Source organism: Crocodylus siamensis, chromosome 2, assembly GCF_052110815.1.
Source record: "Crocodylus siamensis isolate JL-2025a chromosome 2, ASM5211081v1, whole genome shotgun sequence".
Lineage (NCBI taxonomy): Eukaryota > Metazoa > Chordata > Crocodylia > Crocodylidae > Crocodylus > Crocodylus siamensis.
In genome coordinates, this window is record NC_143396.1 from 16,448,503 (window position 1) to 16,468,486 (window position 19,984).

General features: G+C 42.7%; 1 protein-coding gene across 5 annotated transcripts in view; it reads right to left on the minus strand.

The window, feature by feature from the left end:
- The window catches only part of FAM53A (family with sequence similarity 53 member A), a 91,789-nt gene extending 72,494 nt beyond the window's left edge, over positions 1-19,295 (minus strand). Inside the window, exon 1 of one of the 5 annotated variants that reach the window (XM_090035383.1) lies at positions 19,220-19,295. The gene's annotated coding sequence lies outside the window, so the exon portion shown is untranslated. The other 4 variants (XM_090035387.1, XM_090035385.1, XM_090035386.1 and 1 more) reach the window with 4 other exon arrangements.
- Between the last annotated feature and the right edge of the window lie 689 nt (positions 19,296-19,984).

Here is a 19,984-nt window from a genome sequence, read left to right on the forward strand (position 1 = left end):
GCTTAAGCCAAAAATTGATCTAGGATCCTTACTTTTTCCTTGAGAAATAAAAGTGAAAAGGAACCTATTGAGTTCATCTGGGTTTGTTTTTTTTTCTGGGGGGGCACCATGGGCTACCACTAGCCTGCTAAACAGTGTGAACTGTAGATTAAGAGTAGAAATATTCTGAAGTTTGGGGAAAATAGTTTCAGGTTGTAGTCTACAATAGAGGTAACCTGGTAAAGTATCTTTATATCATAGCAGTTTGGCTACAATGCTAGTGTCATAGGAAGCCAGGGCTGGGAAAAAAAACAAAAACAAAAACAAAAAAAACAACCCTCATTAAGTCACATACTTCAGACCTCCGCTCAGAGCATGGTCACCTCCAACTAAACCATCCCAGTCCAGTGTCTGTCCAACTTTCACTTGAAAGTTTCCAGGGACAGAGAGTCCACCACTTACCCAGATAGCCTGTTCCAACACTTAACCACTCTCTCCCCCCCTTATACAAGTTACAGGTATTACACAATTAACTGGTTAACTGCACAATTATCTTGAGACCAGTTACATGTACAAGCTAGTTACCACATTATAAAAAGCTCCAACCAGCTCTAGTTAGTACACATGTACTAACTTTAGAGCTGGTTGCTATCCAGCTTTCATCTGCATGTGTATCAGGGTCTTGAGCCCCATCAGCTGTCTGGGCTCCCAGCTGCAGGGCTGCACCATGCCCAGCCCGGACTGGGAAGCCCGCAACCGAGGAGGCTGCCCCAGCAGCTGCTGCCTCCGGGTCCTGGAAGCACAAGGGACCCAGAGTCCCACAGCTGTGGACACTGGGTGCCAGGACTCAGGTGGGAGGGGAGGCATTAAGCTCCCAGGGCTGCAGGATTGTGGCTGCTGTGATCTCCCAGCCTCTGATGTGCATGGGGCACCCCCACAGCTGGGAGCCCCTTTAACTGAGGGGGCTCCCACCATGGGAACTCATTAGTGTTGGGGGAGCCCAGAGTTTTGTTCCACTTAAACCAGCAATAAAGGCATGAGGGATCTAATGCACACTCTCAAATCATGCTTCCTGCCAGGCACTTGTGGCATAGTAGGAGGCACAACTGGGTGGATCTTGCATTAGATCCCACTGTGCCTTTACCTGCATGCACTGAGGGGCCTTCCTAGTCAGGATTTTATTTTAAAGAATTTAGAAGCTGTCAAATATAGTGCCATGAAGAACAGTGTCAGAAAAGCTTTAGGGAAAAAAGAGTGTGTTGTTTTGCCAGGGATTTTATGGTCTTATTCACAATATCCCCAAAGCCCTATTGAGGAGGATTAAAGATATTGAAAAAACCCTTCAGTAGAGCTCTCAGATTCATCCAAATTAACAACTGGCTCTTCCAAGGATTAAGAGACCTATAACACCAGGTTCACAGATGCAAACAGCAATCTGTGATATTTCTGCTCACTTGGAGCTAGTAAGTATACCTCTGCTATGAACAGACTTTGCAGGACAGGTGTGTCCATTAACAATTTTAAGTTACCAGTGGGATAAACAGATGAGCTTAAGCCTTCAAAAAAGGAAAAATTAAACTGTTCCAAGAGCAGAGGAGAAAACATTAAATCTCAAATAGATTTTTTAAGCATCATAAGCCTTGTGAAATTTCAGGTCATTTCTTATCTTTCCTTTTTACATATGAAAATGTGTTCTAATCACCTAGTGCATCCTTTAGAAGATTTTTCTTTGGGTTATTTGCAGACAAATTCTATCCTCCATTTGTTTAAGGAAAGAGAATTTTAGAACAATATGCTGTAACTTTTAACAATGGCTCCCTTCTATTTTTTAAATGCACAATGCATCACATCTCATGACGCATAGATTTTTATGGTCGGAAGGGACCTCAGTAGATTATCAAGTCCAACCCCCTACCCTCGAAATGAACTCAACTCATATTTGGTCATTATTGTATAATAAAAGGTTCTTACAATTAAGGAAGAAATATTTTTCATGACCTCAAAGAAGCAAGGACAAAAAATGAAGGGAGATGTTACTGCTATAAAACTTAACCAAAGAAAGAGCATTCAAGATTTACATTGCAATATTAACAGCTTGTTGAATATACAAGGAAGTTCACCTACGGCCCTAATACCAATTGCAACAAACTATTTATTAACCAGTAAAAACAGAGAGAAGGGAGTTGAAAGAGAGCCTTATTCCCATCATTTCTTGCTTTTAGACTAACCAACTCAAACACCTATTTAAGTCATTTTCTGAACATCTTTATGAGACTATACAGAAGTAGCCTATGGATTTCTTTAGGTACTTCAGGAAGCGTTGATCCTCTTTAGTGTCAGAAAGAGGAGGATTAAAACTAAAGATTCAAACCTCAGATTAGGATAACTAGGGGCCCTTTAACTCTCATCTCCACTTCAACAAATCAAGCTGCCAGTCACCCCTTCGTCTGAATCCCATCTCAAAGTTACCTTTATTCCGTCTTGCCATCCGGATGCCTCAAAAGGCTGGCATCTTGGAAGTAATACACCAAACTGAACCTCTCCAATTACAGCCACCATGTTTTCTCTTACCTGCTGTCTGCCAACCCAGTCTCACTTCAGACTTGACTGTAGAAGCCCATTTCTTACAAAGGACTTACAAATTAATGTTTTATGCCATGTGAAACAATATTCCAACCCAGATATCAATCAGGTCATTATTTTCTAGCTCTTGCATCTCAACTCAGAAGCATCCAAAAGTTACACAAGAATGAAATGGAAAGAAGAAGATAGCATGACAGCAAGCAGAATGTGCATTTATCAATTCAAACAGCTCATGGCCTGACAGGGTTAAATAAGAGATTCCCCAATGGTATAAATCCCTTTTTAAATATAGCCCTAGGTTGGCTCAGGAGATCAGACCTTAAAACAGTTCCCTGGGCTGGCAGTATTTTTTTGGCACTGGTCTATGACTGATTACAGAAAACTCCAGAGCTATGTAGTTGTCAATCCTCAATTATCATTTTCTAATGAAGACTGTATTAGAATTACTGAATTAGTAGGTTTTTCATTATTCAGTCCTGCGGACAAATGCCAGGCAAAAAAACAGCTATCCTAAGGGTATAATTTGTTCTCAAACTACCAGGGATAAAAACAGATGCTCTAAGCTACTGGGAACTTCATATTAATATAGAAAAAATTTAAAAACAAACAAACAAACAAGACACAACCACAAGTCTGCCTGATTTTAAGTTAAACTGAAGTTTATTTCAGAAAGTGGAAGGAACAGAACCCATTTCCAAACCATATTGGAAATTAAGATTTATAGACATCGTTATGCATAATACATCACATCTCATGATGTGGCCAATCTAATAAACGCTGTTAGCGATACTGCAAACAGGTTATTAGAAAGAGAAAGGTCACCACCTGTTTTTATTTTATATAGATAAAGTAAATAAGACAACCTTACATACCCCGTTTATTTTATCTATATAAAAGTTACACGTATACAGGCTATTATTCACTCCCTCCCACCAATCCTACTGGAAGGAGTTGACAGAGAACTACTCATCCTTTAATATCATGCAACTTGGCCTAGCAAGGCTTACCATAATTTATAATGCGAAAAAACAGAAAGAGTTAGTATTACTAGTTGGGAACTCAAAGAGTTAGGCTAACAGCTACTTGTAAGTGCTGAAGAGAGAGAACAAAGCAACTGGCTTGGATTTAAAATTAATTACAAATTTTAATTTAACATTCTGAAGTACTTACACTCGTTGAATTTGACTTGTAGAGACTTTTAAAGGACCAAAGCCTTTAAAAAACAAAACAAAAACAAAAACAAACAAAAACAAAAACAGCCAATATGGTTAAAGTTATACAGGGGCAGTTTTAATCCAAATCCCATACCCCCCCCCCACTTTTTTTCTCCCCTTTAATAGAAATGGTTCCATTCAATGAACATCATTGAGTGCCTGATGTCTCAATTTACTACGGCTATTTAAATCTCACTGATAAGACACAAAATTGAGACCAACTAGAAATACGATTGCCTGATACTGCTGGAATAGTGGTGTGCTGTTTTAGATTCCCTCAGTACCTCGAACTCTGCTAGTGTAGTGACCTCTGCTACCAATAAACTCTGTGGGGACATGGTTTCAACTGTACTTTTTGGAGGTTGGTGCTGGAAGACCTAGGCACATGCAGTGCCAACACATAGCTGGCTGTAGTAGCTTGATGCTCCTTCTCTGCATCCAGCAGAGGAAGAATGGGAAGAATGCAGAGGAAAAAACCTGATGCCAGCTAGTATTCTTTTCATCAGGCTGCCCAACCTTAAAAAGAAAAAAAAAAAAATCCTCCTCAACATACAGAGTCTGCATCTATGCTCCATCACTTACTAAGTGATGCTGATGCCTTCCTGAAAGGTTTGAACAGATGAAGGTTTACAAGAAACGGAAAGACAAAGATTTCAAGCACTCTTCCTTCACTCTTTGAGAGCTGTCGGTCCCATTTTCAAGGTGTCTTTCTAGACGCACTTACTTCATCTAAATTTCTATTTTAATTGACATTTAGAAAAGAAAGTGCAAAGAACAAAGTTAAAAATAAAACTGAGTGCACAGCAAAACAGGAGGGCAAACCAACTGAGCTCTGTAAGGACAAGCCACATCTAACCCGCTCGAATCCTTTGGAAGAGTTATGGGGGTGGGATGAGAACAGGCGGATGAACTCGAGTCAGTCTTTCCAGAGGGGTTTTAAATAGGCTTCTAAATAAAAAGAGTCTAACACAAGAGGATAGAAACAGTAGGCAGAGTGAGCAGTAAAGTCTTACACTAGATTAGAACCTGTTAGAAGATGGGAGAGGAGAGACGCAGAAATAAAATAGCCAGCTTTCAGCACAGAAAGAAGCTGATAACAGGGTATCCCAGGGATCAAGATTATGTACAGACCTTCAGAAAGTTACAGAAGAACACAGGAAGTGAAGGGATGGTAGCAAAAACTAGTTCATCCTGCCCATGGCAGTTATTCCAAATCAGATGCAACTTTTCAAGAAAACAAGCTACACATCATTGCAGACAGCTCAATGGACTCTGTCATGGTAATAGTAAACAGAGGACATGGGGAAAAAAAGTCCAACTGGTAAATCAACTCCTTTTACCAAGCCCCTCTGATTAACTCACATGCACTCTACATGAATCCACCTCCCCCCAGCCTTACTCTAACATACCAAACTCCTGAAACAGCTTCAAACAACCTATTTGTTCACTTAAATCAATCCGTCTGGGAAATGTTTCTTTCTTATTCCAAGTGTGGAATTTGCCTGTTTGAAGCCGGAGGCCAGGTAAGAAGCGTTTGCTGTAAGGTATGTCACAACCTTGTGGAGAGCTAAAAATCAGCTTCAAGCAATCCTTGCTCACAGGTGATGTGAGACTAGGAGAGCTACTCTACAGTAAGAAACAAAGAAGGACAGAAATAGTTTTAATGCTTTTAAATTTATTTGCCCTCCAAAAAGGTGAAGCTCCTTGGATTCATGAGTGGAAATTTTTTTTTTTTTTTAATTCACTAAAACCCAAGACACTAGAATATTTCCAAAATAAACTTTCTGCACACACAGAATATTGCCAATAATACAGCAAATACACCAGTTTCACTGGCCTAATTTTTCAAATTAAAACCAATACTATAAATTTAAGATTGTGTATAGGTTTGTTTTGTTTTTGTTTTTTAAAAAAAAAAAGCAAGCCATGTTCCCCCTCCCCTCCCCAGCCCCTTCATAGCATAGCACTGCTCAATTGCATGCATTTGCCAAAGAATCTAGAGACAGAAACCAGAAGTTCATAGCCAAGCCTCCTTGCAGAATATGGTAGTTCTTAAGTTATTTTTGCATGCGTTTGTTTTTTCTGGCAGACATAAAATTGCCCCCAGACCTGTATGCTATAGATAAACAAAAAGTTACTAAAAGAAAGCAAAATTATGAATGTAAGACTGGTCACGTAAGAAAATACTCTACAGGCTGACGTGCAACAGCAAAAACAAAACACATCCCACATTCTGCTGTATCATCTATCTTGAAAGTGCACTAAAATGATAGAAGATACAGCACAGAATAGACCAGACAGTTCCCTTTTGTGGCCCAAGCATGCTCACAATCAAGACTAAACATCTGCAGTTTCTGCTAAACTAAGTGAGCTTTCAAAAAAGCTTTAAAATTTACTAAGGAAAGAGGGAACATTCTTAGTTTTCAGATCCTTTTAAAGAAGGACTCTGCACAGCCCAAAGTCTAGGCTTTTAATTACAAGATCTAATAGAAATAGATGCATCAACTCAAAAGAGTAAATTTGTACCATATGCAATGCTACACATCACAACCTCGTGCTAGACTAGAGAAACCAGAAAACAAAGCTGACCACTTTACACTGCATTTCAATCCCCTTGGGCAGAGTAAGAAAGCAGCTGAAGTGTTGAAGGTTGGGCACTTTCCATGTTAATCCCAGATGTTATTTGTAACACAGTTAAGGATATTTCCCCTTTCCAAGTTTATTTTAACTACTCTGACTTTAATAAAAAACACATTCAGCTGAGCTAAGTAGCCTACATTTCTATTTCAATTACACCATAACAAAGGCAAAGCAAGTAACTTCATTTGTATTTAATGCACTACAGGTTCAATGGCAAAACAGTCAGTCAGGAAATACCAAAGTTGTGGTTGCATTTCCAACCCTAACTCCATGCCCTTTTGCAACTTCTGCCTGAAGCATAAGGTTCGTTTGCATAACCCTCCCAAAATTAAAAAAAACTTCGCTGATGAGCCAGTTTTTAATTTGTTACCAAATAATTATACCAGTTCATTTGTAAGAATGGCCCTCTCTCGTTACACACTTTAAAAATTCTCTTCTTTATAATATTAATTTCCTCGTCTTATTTTCCACTCAATTAAATTTGAAATTCTTTTGCAGACATGTTTGAAGTAATACGCTGCCATTCAAGAACATCTTCCAAGAAAAACAGAGTTAAACTGAGTGTCTCTCTCATTTTGCCTTTTACCACCACACTCCTAGGTAGTTGTAGCCAATTTGCTTTTTTCCATGCAATTTAACCCTACACATGACTACTAAGCTTACAATAGTTTCAGCAAGTCTTGCACATTCTTACTGTTTAATGTTTTGAATGTGTAGCCGCATCACGTGGTCCCAATTTTAAGTTGGTCTCAAATTCTGAAAGGTTGTCAGTGTTGATAGACTTACAGCTCCACATAAAAGGGAAAAAGCCCCCCACCTCTGCTCCTATGGAGAAGTTTGCCCTGTAAAACTGACAAAGGGTATTTGTACCCAAAAGTCTGCAAAAAAAAGAATTTTTCCAGATATCTGAGTTGCTCTAATAAAAGATATCAGATATACCCAAAGAACTGTGTCTGCCCACGTCATTAGACCAACACGGCTACAACCAATACTTCTGTAAAACTCATTCTATAAAAGCAAAGCCCATAAGCAAACTCTTCAGGAGCAAGGACTACTGCTTGTTACTGCAGCACCTGACAAGCCAGAGGCCTTCTTTAAAAAAAAGGACATGAGAAAAAAAAAAAAGGAGTTAGCTTTTCATTTTGGACAGGAATAAGAAATTCCTTTGTTTCCTTGGAGGTGACCATTGGTTGATCTAAGTTGGAGAGCACAGAGTAAAGGAAAATGGTGCATCTGCTTTAAGCCACCAATCCTCTAAACAATAATCTGGCAACTCTAAAACAGACAGACAAACATCTGTGCCAGGGAGTGAGTGCCTTTTCTACTGACACAAAAGATTGCTAGAGAGGTAGGATGACCATTATGAGAGACTGGAAGGAAAGCATCCATTCCACTGTCCTCCAATCTGCCAACCTACTCTTGCAGATAAAGGTGCTCTGTATCAGGGGTGGGCAAGCTACAGCTCATGGGCCGTATCTAGCCTGCAGAGCCATTTGATCCAACCCACAGATGTAGGGCTTCAGCTGCTGGATTGATCCAGCTCAGATCAGAGGAGACTGGGCATTAAGTCTCAGCCACCACAACTACTTTCAGTGGCTGTACAGGGAAAGCACCCAACTTTTCCCTGCAGCTGCATAAGGAGAATGTCTGCAGCTGGCACTATATATCCCATGATGGCAGTGGAAAGCAACTGCTGCCAAAGCCACCACTGCCACAGGTAAGAGCACTGGCTGCAGACACTCTCCCTTTGCTGCCGCAAGGAAAAGTATCTGCATGCTGGTCTGCCTCCAGCCCAGAGCCTGAAAAGGATGCCCACTCCTGCTCTGGATAGCCATTAGAACAAGTGTCAAAATCAAAAGCATTGCAGCTGGGCAGAATCAGTTTTCAGTTAAGCTGGCAAGGAAGAAATACTGAGCATGGGAAGCAGATGATGGGGAGAAAAGAAGCCAGATAAAGCAACCCACCTCTCTCCCCCAGCCTTACACTAACAAACATTTTTCAAACTCCAGGTTAAACAAAGTTTTAAGAGCAGCAATTCACTCCAGCGCTTCCCTGCCACCAACCTAGATGATGCTTTCTCCCACCACTGATTCTCCTTACCACTGAGTTGCCATGGACAGCCCAGCCAGCAGGCCATAGGTTTGCTCACCCCATTTTAACTGGTGTTTTAGGGTGGGCAAAAAAAGTTATTCAGGTTTAAAATTTGAAATGTATAAGGTTATTTTTTTAAAAACAATCTTTTTAAGCAGGCTATATTAAAGTCTCAACTTACTACGATTATGCAAAGTAAATCAAAATTACAACATGCTGTTTGCTGTCGAAATTGAAGAGCCAAACCACTGAACTGGGAGAAGTCATTGGCTGAGCACCTGGAACCAGAATGTGTTAAACTGATAAACCAGCCCTTGACAGCTGCAGCCTATTCTTGCACCTGCAGATTTTCATCAGTTTCTGCAGCTTGATTCAAGTTAGTGACTAGTTTATTCTGTGTTCAGAAACAGGCTGGATATTGAGGGGGAAGGGATAGGAGAGTAATCTCTCTGTTAGGAAAAACACTCTTCCAATTTATGAAGGACTGGATACAAGAAGCTAGATTTACTAGCCAAGGTAAAATCAGGCCAATACACTAATTAGGCATTTATTTTGTTCCATCAGTGCTTTTTCCAGCCAGGGGCAGAGGGCAAGTGTTGGACTCCATGATCTTCTGAGGTCCCTTCAGACCCTAAAAATCTACTAAATAAGGTCTTCAATGCCTCGATTACATTTTCCTTATTAACTGAGCCCACGTATGTAGTTATTTAAACATTCTAAAATTTTGCAGTGGGTTTTCTGCATTTTAGTTGCATTCCAGTTTCAATCCAAGGGCAGACTAATATTTCTGTCCCTATTTACATGTAATTGCCTCTATGCAAGCACATAATAGCTCAAAATAAAGTCTTACTCTTTGTATTGTGTGTGGTGTTTGCAGGCATGTGAGAGATAGGGGTTGTGAAGGGAGGTAGGGAGTGAGGGCGTGCCACCACACCACCACCCCACAGCGCACTACGCCTGTTCCCAGCAGCAGTAGGTGACAAGCACTCAGGGTGCTCATGGCCTGCAGGTGCAGGCAGAGCCCCACAGTGGCACATGGCTCCAGCCAAGTCTTGAGAGCTGTGTGTGCCAACACAAAGCCAGCCCAGCCCAGCAGCACACTCCACCTTCACCTGGAGTGCCAGGAGCCCCAGAGGTGGAGGTACAGAGCTGGCCTGGTCTGATGGTGCACAACCCCTGAAATCCCATGCCTTCTGCCAACTTTCAGATGGGTCACCACAAGATGGAGGGGCCCAGTAGGCCACACAGAATGGTCTCATAGGCTGGATCTGGCCCATGGACCATATTTTGCCCACCCTCATACTAGAACAATCTGAAGTTATAGTCAAAACTGGAATGAGAAGGTGATTAGAAGCGCTAGTCAAGTCAGGCAAAAGATAAGGCTAAGTACAAGTGTTCAAAAGCCCCTGGCAGAAGTGTTCCAGTCATCACACTTTAAGTAAAGTGCTACAAGTTAGAGTGGGAGTGAACTAAACAGACATTTGCTGTTTGGCTGGGGTGGAGGCAAGGGGAATGGGGGTGTCAGAGCCTGTCCACACTGGCCATGGCCAGCAGGCAGGGGCTGCTCCTGCATGCCTCCCAGAAGTCTGCCAGAGCAACCTCTATCCCAGGCCCTGCCCCCACACCAGCTAGGCCAAGCAATCTCATGTTGCAGCTGCCAAAATGCTTAGCCAAGGACAGGGTGCCACATGGACCCCCCTCCCTGGATTTCTTGGTTAGGTCTTAGGGGTAGGGGGCAGGCAGGGGTTCCCCCCCATCCCAGCCTCTTGAAAGCTGCAACCAGACCCCCTCTGGCCAAAACTGTGTTGGGCACCCTGACCCCTTTCCTCTGCAGCGCCCCCAGGCAGGCAGCAGCACATTGCAGGGCTGGGGCAGGCTGCAGAGGAAAGGGGTCTGGGCTCCATCTCCCTGTACAAGTCCGGCCAGGCACTGGCACACTGAGGCTGGGGCTACTGAGATCTCAGATGCCTTCCCTCCAAACCCTCCATACCCTACTAAGTTGGCCTTTGATGGGATCTGGCACAGATATTCACTGAAGTGCTCCAACAAGAACCTCATCTAATATCTCATCCATCAAGAGTTAACTTTGAGCATTTTAAAAATGGTGGCTCACACTTGAAGAGCTGTGAACATCTGCTCAGTTACAGATTTAGAGCACTTTCTGCATGCTTAAAGCACATTAGGTATAATACCTGCATCTAACCACAGAGGCACAAGCTTTTGTAGGCAACAAGCTACGTCAGTCAAAATAGGTTGTCGCCTATGGAATCTCATCTCTCTTCAAACCAGCTACTCTTCAAGGAGCCACCCTGCCCTGCTTTTGTTTTAAGGTTAGAATACAAGTTTAAAGGATACTCTAAAAGGTTATAGGAAGGATGGGAAAACACAACCAATGTTGGGCAAGAACAAGTGACAAGGGAGTGTAAGGAGTCAAGGTAAAGCAGCAAGAGAAAGAGGAAGTTCTGCACAGAAAGATGATTCAAGAAAACCCCTACCCTCCAGCAAGCAGGGTTTGCTCTTCAAATAAAGTTGAGGAGTATGATGGAAGAGTCACTCAGGGCTCCGATTTTATAAAGCAATTTATGTTAAAGTGTCTAGGACACTTTCTGTATTAAATCATTTCCCATTACCCCCTGAAAAGCATATTTGGAAACTAGACATTAAAAGGTAAAAGAAAGATTTCACCTGTGCTGTAAAGAAAGAGTTTAAAGGAAGCTATAGTCACTACTAATGCCTCTATAAAATTGAAAATCTCCCAGTTCAAGCTCCCAAGAGTTTACAGGAAAACAAATATATTGGTTAATTTCAACACCGATAGGGATTAGGTCCTCACATTTCTGGCTCATTTCTGATGCCGCTTTCCAAAAATGAGATGTGCATTGCCAGTAATTTCAAGCCACCATCATTTCTTCCCCTCTACTCCCAGTGGAGATTTTTTCTTTTTTTTTCTTTTACACAAGTAAGGAATTAGTCACATTCTTGCCTGTCAAACTAAAATTTAAAGATGCCTAGGTTGACATACTCGTGACAGGATTTTTATTTTACCACATTATAGAAGTCACAGCTGCCACACTTACTTTCTGAAGTACAGATGTAAATTAATCAGTTTACTATCATTTTCCATGTCATTAAAGAATTTGCTATCAACATACTGGCATTTTTCCTTCCAAGTAACAGAAACATGTTTATTCCCCACAGAAGGGATGCAAACACATTCATCTTCTTGATCCATCTACTAGTTTAGAACAAGCACTTAAATCAGTAATGTAATTGCTTACTCTTTGATGTAGGACTGGGGAAAACACTCTCATAATATACTCTTTTGACTAAAATAAAATACTACAATTCAGTCCCGAGTTTAGTTATGCAACTACAGTTGCTGCACAAAACAGACTACTCCGAGTGAAAAATAAAATCTAGCTCTTGGTCTCTGATGAACATCAAACCAATATCTGCTGCATTGGAAAAAGATAGCTAAGGCCTTCCATCTTGGGTATCTGCAGCTAAGAATGCAGGGAGAGATTGTTGTTTCTCCCTCTAATCTCCACCCACTGCTTAAGTTGTAAAGTGTATATGGCTTTTCGCTGTCAAGATCCTTAAGTTTTTAGGGAAATCCACAATCCCACCCCACCCCCCTCCAAATGTACCCATCCACTTGGAGTGGAAGAGAAGAGATTCATCACCTGTTAATTCAGCTAGTCAGGCACAGTTCAAAGTTACAAAAGATGCAAAAGGTACAATGAAGTGATGCTGTTGGCTATATATATAAGCCTAACCTGGTTATTATTTTGCTTGATAAATGCAGCATTGAGATTATGGTTTTAAGTACTTTCAAACAACAACAAAAAAGTCTTTGAACAAGAAGAACTATATTCCTGCATTAGTCTCTAACTCATTAAAAGATTCATGCATTGAGGAAGACAAGTCCATCAAAGCCTAAAATTCTGTAAATGGTGTTTGAGATGCAGACTCATTTCAAGATACCAGAGGTAAGAAAACAGGAACAAAGGACTGAAAAAGGCCATGGAGGCCACTAAATCCAGGCTCCTGCAGTAATAAGCAACAGCTGACCCAAGGAGTACCCCAAATAACTTCAAAAAATACTCACCCACAGCTACAATACCTAAATACCAAGAATACTCCAAATGCCGCAGAAAGAAACAAGGGGAAACAAGGGTATGGCCAACAGCCTGATGCAGAAGCCCCAGGAAAATTTAGTTAATATATGCTTACAAGATCTTACAAAAGAAGAGACCATGACTCAGACTACTGGGGGACAGGGAAAACCAACAACCCTCCTTCAAAAGGGGAAAAAAAAAAAAAAAAAAAAATCTATTCTTTCCTAGTTTAATTTAATAGAATAAAACCTTTCTGACCACAAATTTGTTGATTATGATGCTGATCAGAAGAGCAAGGGCCTCTAGCCAGAAACGTCCAAGTTTCTAGTGCACCTCAGCCAAGATACGGGCCTTAGCTGTGACCACTGTACTGAAGAGTGACCAGCGAAGACTCAAAGGAAAATGACCAGAAACAATCCTAACTTTATTCATTAACCAGAAATGGAAAAAAGAGGGGTACACCAATAACAATTTTTCTGACCGATACTGGTGGCCATTTATGAACCAACCATATCAGCCAATACCGAACCAATAGCCACCACAAAGCTTGGAGAGCAGCTCCTGGCTGGTAAGTCTTTGGGGGACAGGGGGCCACAGATCAAGGCCCCCATGAGGAGGGAGAAAGTGGGGCACAGGACAGAGCCAGGGTGGCTCATTCGGGGGTTGCGGGGGGGTGACCCCTGCTGCTGTGCATGACTCCCCTGGGAGTGTGGAGAGTATGTGCCCCCAAGATGGGTGTGGGGTGAGCACGGGCTGCCCGCTGCAGGCTCAGGGATCCATCAGCCTCTTCCTAGCAGGGGACTGCACTAGGGTTGCACGAGCAGCAGCACAGGGGTGAGGGGGATACAGAGTGGCTATGGCAAATTTTGGGGTGGCTGTAACCACCCTGTAGCACCCCTCCACCCCCGCACCGCTGCTGTCTGCTCTGCCCCACACCTGCCCGAGAGCAACCCCACCCCAGCCCAGCTCCCCCCACCCCACAAGGAAGAGATCAGTACAGCCTCTAGCTGTGCATCCGCTGTGGCTGTGTGCACATACAAATGGTGTTTATCAGTGATATTATTGGCTACCCAGGCCAAAAAACAGAGAGCTGACTGTCGATAAATGTCAGTTTTCCTTCTTTTGGTGCCAATCCGACATGGACCGATATATAAGCGCACCTCTATTAATAAACATAGTTCTAAATCAGATGAAGTTTTACCAAAAGAAAAGTTTTGCTTTTGAGAATTCAAGTTTTAGACCTGCCTTCAGGATGTGGTGTTGGGAGACCCCAATCTTTCACTGATCCATTTAATCCACAGATCTTCAGCAGCCTCTCTCCAGAAAAGCCTACCTTTTAAAGCACAGAAATTGTAAGAATTTCAAATCAAACAAACATTCAGAGATGAATGAGACTCTCCACCACACTAACAAATAAACTAGTCATCTAGGTAGATGTTGATCACCTGTACTGCTGATAAGCAATACCAACAACCAGCTGTCTTGAGAACAAATAAGACTCTGCATTCACCTTGTATTTTCAACTACACAAAATGTCAAGAAACTTAAAATAAACCCATCAGAAAACTGTATCTGTAGAGGTACAGTGGATTTCTCCATCTAGGCCAGCAATCAATTCAGATTTCTTACACCCCTCTTCCACCAACATAAGCAAAAGGCATAGATGATTTATTGTGCTGATATGTGTACAACAAGAACTGCTTCTAGTGCCTGTTGGATGACGTCAACTGAAACTCAAATGTGCTTAAAAAGCTTTTACACTTCTGCACTGTACAGATACCACACATCTCATATGAACCTCAATTTAACTCAGAGAGATTGGATGTTGTAGGGTTACCATATTTCCTGTTTCAAAAAAGGGACACTAGGGTGTGTGTGGGGGAAATATGATTGTGAGGTGATAGTCTGATATGCCCATGCCCTACCCCTACTCCTCCCTCCCAAGCCATAGACCCCCTGCCAGTGCCCCTCACTCCTGACCCAGTCCCCTGCTTCCCCCAGCCTTGCTGTCCATGCAGCTTCCTCCTGCCCCCCCCCAAAGAGCATCCCCACTGCTCCACCCCCCCCACTAGAAGAGCGGACACACTCACGACCCTGGCCTTACCTGCCTGCAGCTGCTGGGGCTTGTAATGCCCCTCCCCCACTTCCCCCAGCCCCAAGGCCCTTGCTGGGGCAAGCCAGGAAGTGCTGGGAAAAACTTGGATGCTGAGTGGAGGCAGAGCAAAATCCCTGACGTCTGTTGATATTTGAAACAAAAAAACAAAACAAAAAAATCACGCAGATGGAGACCAGAGGATCCAAAAAAAGGCCATGTCTTGAAAAGCCTGGACATATGGTAACCCTAGGATGTTGGGGTGTACAGGGATCCAACTGCAGGACTGTAACTTTGAAGAGTCAATATACTGGGCAAGTTAGGCCAAGAGTTTAAAGAAATTTAACACAAGCATTATACAAGACCTTGTTGTCTTGCACTGCTCATTTCAAGAGTGAAACAAGTCCTCTATATGCTTACAATCACAATTCTTTTCTTATCACAGGGGTGTAACAACCATAAAGTAACACTGGCATTTGAAATAAAAGATCAAATGGTAAAAAAAATGAATTCCGTTTTAGTAGTCCACTATAATAGGATTTCAAAGTGTATGAATTAATCTGCCTCGATTCCTTTGATAACACAGCTGAAAGTGCTATTGATAGACTCGCAGCTATTACCTAAATAACATACTTAGAAACAAGCCTGCCCGCTCAACATTACTCCTTCTATGACTGAAAGCTAGAAGAACTGTTGCTTTCATACGTTAGCTGTTTATATAAATTGTGGGTAAGAACAGCAGCTGAAGGTTTCTTTACCTTTTTTACTGGAAATATTGAGGGGGTTTTTTCCCCCCTACTAGTTGTAGTTTTAGTTTTTTGCATTTTACTCAAATTGGACAATGAAACCAATAACTGGTTTCACTTGAATCATATATAGTGGAATCTTCGTTCATTTTACTTGCAGGTTATGGGAAAACCTCAATATTTCTAGCAGGAAGTTTAAATATCCATGTGTGGTTTTTTCTGGATTTTTGCTAGATGAATTCAACCTATTTTTCAAAAACCTACTGCAAAAAATCTGCAAGCTTTCTGGGTCCCTCTAATGAAAGGCAAGAGGGGAAAATGACCAGTGAAGCTACTGTTTTCAGATTTAATAATCAGCTGCTAGCACATAGAACCATATTGCTAGATTGTAATACTCTGGTTAATATTATACTTTACTAAAGAGCTTTTCACAAATATGGTCAGCTAGGACACTGTCAGCCAAACCAACTTAATGATGTCAGGAAAAAAAAGTGTTGATAAAAATGACTGCTTCTTAGGTTTGTAGCAACTCGCACTTTACCTACCTAGTAACAGCAGCTGCTGAAGTAGGCTGAGCATTATGTATTCATATTCAGCTAGCACAAGACCATTTCTGCCATTTTCTCATTGCATGAAAAGGTCTTGGATTTCTTGTCCCCAGATAGCGTAAATTGTACTTTGTGTTGATTCAACCCTTATCCCCTCAAGGAAAAAAAAAAGTGTATACAGTGGGCAGAGTTGGGGGAGACATGGGGGAATTTTTTTTTTGGGGGGGGGGGGGAGGGTTGTTTGTTTGGGTTTTTGTTTTTTGTACAGTAACACATATATGGTGATTCCTAATGAATAAAGCAGCAATAAAGTTCAACTGTTTTGCCAGTTAACAGAGATACACTAATGTTCTTGGCTGTGCTGTTAAGACAGTACTTACAGGTGTGCCTTTCAAAATGTAAGATATATTTTTTGATAGAGAGACAGGCTCTACTTACATCTTCTCTTATTAGATCCCAGGCATTCAGGGATTCTCGCCTTGCATCTTTTCACAATGCAGAGTGGAGACATTGTAAAAGTAAGTACTTGCATTAAAACAAAAATGGTAAATATGGAGTAAAATCCATATAAACGAGTATAGGCTGTACAGGAGGGTGCAGGATATCAATATATTCTGTACATACCCATTTAGCTGTAAAATATTACACAAGCTCATATTTATAGAAACAGACAAGGAAGTTTGAGCTAAACAAAAAAGGTATCTTAAAAAAATAATCGTGAAAGAAGAGAGGTAGTAAAACCCCTCCAATTTAGAACCCCTACCAGGAAAAGTGTCAGCTTGCTAGATTTCATACCCCAGGGACTATACAGTTTTTCTGAATGCTCTTATCACCTCCCTTAAAACACCAATTACATGTTAAAGACAAAGCAAATGAATATATTAACCCAATACTCTCCCCTTCTAATTTAGGGGGATAGTATTCAAAAGAAAATCAAAGCACAAACAAAAGAGATGAATTTTAAAAACCCCAACTCTCAGAGTGGCATAATAAAATTTACTACAGGGACAAAAAGAGAAAGAAAGAAAATCAGGGCTGGAAAGTTTTAAGTACACATGTTTCTAAAAGGAATAATCTATCAAACCACAGGAGGTGACTAGAACTGCCATCATCTTTGCTGTTAACACAAAGGAATGTGTTGAAGGGGGCAGGAAGGGGGGGGGGAAAAAGCAGAAAAAGAAAAAAAAAAAAAGCAATGGCTACCAGACTCCACAGGGATTCCTACAGGGGGAGGAAAAGAGAGATCATTCAAAATAACACATGTAAATTTTTAAATAAAACTAACAGATGTAACAATGTTAACCATGACATTACTTGAATTACTATATTAAGCCTCCTAATCATGTCAAGTGCTGTCTTACAAAACAACGTTGTATATTGTAAAGTGGATTACTACACAGAAACACTGGGAATACAAATCTTAATTTTTGGCACATAATTAGCATTCTAAGGAAAAATATTTGCTTTCATAATTCACTCAAAATACTGTTTTACAACCTATAGTAAGTGAGCTAAACTCAATTTAAGAATGATGATGTGCAGTAACTACAGGTTGAGCTAGATACAAAATTACTGGAGTTTCTACAGCAAGACCTACAGAATAAAGGTTCAGCGAAGGCAGAAAACAAAGTAAAATGTTTACAGCATATGGCAGGGCCAGTTATTAGTGACCTACGAATTAATGTGTTAAAATTGTGGCTAAATATTTTAATTCCTCTTAAGTACATTATACATGACAGTCAAATAGAATTTAGTATTTCACAAGAATAGAGAGAGTCAGACAAATGCATAATGCTTCTTCTAGATTCAATATACAGATTCAGCAATCCCCTTTCAAAAGATTAAATTTAACCTAATCAGATCTTAAGTGTTCTTTTTTTTGTCTGCCTCACGGGTACATGCTCACCTCTTCCCCACGCACAAATCTTGCAAATGTGTTTAGAAGTGTAACAGCTGTACAGGAATAAACAAAGCCTCCTTTGGCTCAACCAGGTATTTAAAAGGCACCCATAAATGATTTAAACTTTCATTAAAACCTTTCCTTAAATCCCATGTTCCCATCGGCAGATTAATTTTTACTATCTATTAATTTTCCATTCTGGTCACTGTTCACTTTGAATCAGATTCACGTACACGGAACATACCATTAAAAACAGCTTCCAAATCATGCAGATGAGGTTCTTGGGGTGCGTGGGGGGGTGTAAATCAGCTATCTTTTCTTAAAAAGAACTCAAAAATTTATATTATGCCTCTTCAGAAATATCTCGCTCCCCATACAAAGTCCTCTTCACGTGGCAAGCGAAATATTTCTGAAGTCCAAAGGCTTCTTCATTCTGACTGAAAAAAAACCCAGCTTTCCACAGCCACATTTGGAAGCAGCAAGACAGCAATGCAAGGCAACATAACAGCAAAGCCTGCAACGACGATTCTCCGGAGCTAATTTTAACGTGAGCATGGTGAACCAGAAAACAGATTCGACCAACTGGCTTGACTCATCCCGAGGCCTACAACAACTCAGCAGGCACGTTACAAAAAAAATTTAAAAAAAGACAAAACACAGTGCCTTTTATTTGTTCTGACTCTCACATGGAGCTGCTCTTCCTAACGCAACCTCACGTGTTCATGCTACTCTGTTTTTGAAACAAGCATTTACTGAATGCCTTCAGACAGGATAAAAGCGCTTTCGTTTTTAGAATGAAGTCAGAGGATAGATGCAACACTACAAAAGGGGTTGCAGGTCTCCGCCATCAAGTCCCCCCCCCCTAATCTACACGCACACACTAAAGATGGAGCTAGGTCAAGTTGGGACAAGCCGCCCCTGCTGACAGGACCTTCTTTGCACCCGAAGACACTCACGTCGGTGACACAAGACCCCTTACCCCCGGACTGGAAGCGCTGGGGACCACAGCCACAACCAGGCATTGGCAAGGACCTGCCAGGACCTGCACCCCGCGTGTGTACCAGGGTGAAGGGGGGGGGGGGGCTCTATGGGGCTGATCCGGGTCAGAAGGCGGCGCCCTACAGCCGACCACCCCAGCCCAGGGCCCGGAACCGCCTCCCCACCTTGACAACCCCGGCTCCCGCAGCCCATCCGCGCCGCCGCCGCCGCCGCCGCCTCCCGCAGCGTCTCCGCATGCGACCCCCTCCTCCCCGAGGGCTTCCCAGGAGGGGCAGTTGGCCGTGACCGTTACCCGCTCCCCGCAGCTACCTGCCCCACCGACCCGAGCTGCCTCCCAGCGCATCTGCCCGGCGCTTCTCAATGGCAATGGAACAAAACACGGGTGGCTCCACCCCCCGGCAGGGCCCACGGCCTCCCATTGGCCGCTCCACCGCCCACTGACCTCTCACCCGCGTTGCCATAGGGCACCCGGGAGCGCTCGCTCCGCCCACAGGCAGCTCCCAATGGGGACACAGACGCCTCCGCGACGGGCCTTTCCGGACTCGGCTTCCCACCGGGCACCGCGGCCGCCCGGCGCTGCGCCTCATTGGTTAGCGACTGCGCCGGCGCGCTGGGTCAAAGCGGAAGGAACGCTAGGAAAGGGACGCGGGGTGCCCCGTGCGAGGCGGCGACGTCACCGCGTGCCCGGATGAAGCCGCCAGAGGGCGCGCGCCCAGCTCAGGAAACGAACCCGGCGCGTGCGCACTAGCGGCCGTTCGAGCGCATAGCGCATGCGCGTCAGAGCCACGTGTGCCTCTACCCCTAGAGCCTGCCATGGTCATGAGCCGGCAGTTCCTTGTAGGTCAGGGCTGGAGTATCGCAGGTCTCAGTCCAGCCCCAACGCTGGGTGCCCCCTGGGAGGCACATTACAACTACATTTTTAAGAACCCACTGGACAACTGCATAAATGAGATTCAACATTTACTATTTATCTTAATGCCCTATCATTTCTCTCTCCTGGGTGACTCTTCGCACTCCCCTGGAGATTTCTCTCCAATTCCCGGAGACCCCGGGGCAATCCTGGAGGGTTGGCGA